At 36.0% G+C, this 686-nt stretch overlaps 1 non-coding gene across 1 annotated transcript; it reads left to right on the forward strand.

Annotated features, from left to right (window-relative positions):
* The first annotated feature begins 312 nt into the window (after window positions 1-312).
* Window positions 313-384, forward strand: TRNAC-GCA (transfer RNA cysteine (anticodon GCA)). The gene has a single exon. It is a non-coding gene; the product is annotated as a tRNA-Cys (tRNA).
* The last annotated feature ends 302 nt before the right edge of the window (window positions 385-686 follow it).

A 686-nucleotide genomic window follows, 5' to 3' on the forward strand; every position in this document is an offset into this window, starting at 1 on the left:
TTTTTTTTGCAGACGCCATATTGAAATATTATATAGCCTATGTCACACCGACAGTTATGACGAATCCAATGATACCTCATATGTTACAATCCGTCCAGCCGTTTAGGCTGCAGCGAGGACCAAAGAAATGGACATACATACATACATACGCTCGAAAAACATACTTAACCCTCCTTCGGGCAGTCGGGTAAAAAGGCTCCTTGTAGGACTACGGAATCCTAAAAAACGCAACAAAACCGATAAACAGTAGCTTGTGACGTCAGAAAGTAAGGCTCTTGGTTTCTAAAGCGTAATTTCGACAACTTAGTCAACGGGGATATAGCTCAGTGGTAGAGCATTCGACTGCAGATCGAGAGGTCCCCGGTTCAAACCCGGGTGTCCCCTGGTAAATACCTTTTTGTTTTTTCTTTACGAATGAAAAATATTTGTTTTTGCGACGTTTTTAGGACTAGTGATGATTTTGTTATTTGTAAAAAAATTGTTACTGTTAATTTTTTTTTTAAATACTCCTATAATAATTTATTAGCATAATCTTTTTAAAGCATTTTTGGTGATGCTAAGAAGATTATTTTTGTGTGCAGGTTTATCGTTTTTTTTTCTTTTTAAATAATAATATATCTATTTTTACTTCGCACATTTATGAAATAACGTCCTAAGGTTAATGTTAAGGTGGTGAGCCCAGGTTC

Source organism: Choristoneura fumiferana, chromosome 25 (genome assembly GCF_025370935.1).
Source record: "Choristoneura fumiferana chromosome 25, NRCan_CFum_1, whole genome shotgun sequence".
Lineage (NCBI taxonomy): Eukaryota > Metazoa > Arthropoda > Insecta > Lepidoptera > Tortricidae > Choristoneura > Choristoneura fumiferana.